The sequence below is a fragment of the Cariama cristata genome, unplaced genomic scaffold (assembly GCF_000690535.1).
Source record: "Cariama cristata isolate BGI_N322 unplaced genomic scaffold, ASM69053v1 scaffold3980, whole genome shotgun sequence".
Classification (NCBI taxonomy): Eukaryota; Metazoa; Chordata; class Aves; order Cariamiformes; family Cariamidae; genus Cariama; species Cariama cristata.
Window position 1 is genome coordinate 20,256 of NW_009593920.1, and position 446 is coordinate 20,701.

The window sequence follows — 446 nt, forward strand, 5'->3', positions numbered from 1 at the left end:
TGGCCCCGGCACCAGCTGCAGGTCTGTGCTCAGGGCTGGGTCCGCGCTTCTCACCACAATGCCCACATCCCACAGAAACCTCCCCGAGGCCTTTGCCTGATCCCCCAGCAGACTCCTGCTGCCTCAGTTCAGGCTCTGCACTACAATGCAGGGACCCCAGCGCAGAGCAGGGTGGCTCCACTGGGGACGGGCACGGCCGGGGACTGCCAGCAGCACTCGGAGAGACTGGGACGGTGCTTCCTTCCCCTGGCCCTAACAGCCAGGCAGGCTGACGATAACTGCCGATCACAATCTGCACCGCAGAGCTCCCAGCCCAGCCAGCACCCAGCCGACAGCCCCAAGCTTTCCAGCTGGCCCCCAGCACCCCGGTGTGTCCTGGGGGTCTGCAGCAACAATGACAGCCAGACATGCACCCCATGCAGCAGGAGCGTGAAGTGCTATGGCAG

General features: G+C 65.0%; 1 protein-coding gene across 1 annotated transcript in view; it reads right to left on the reverse strand.

Annotated features, from left to right (window-relative positions):
• LOC104158344 (F-box/WD repeat-containing protein 7-like) overlaps positions 1-446 on the reverse strand; it is a 10,866-nt gene that overhangs the window by 6,614 nt on the left and 3,806 nt on the right. The window lies entirely within an intron of this gene.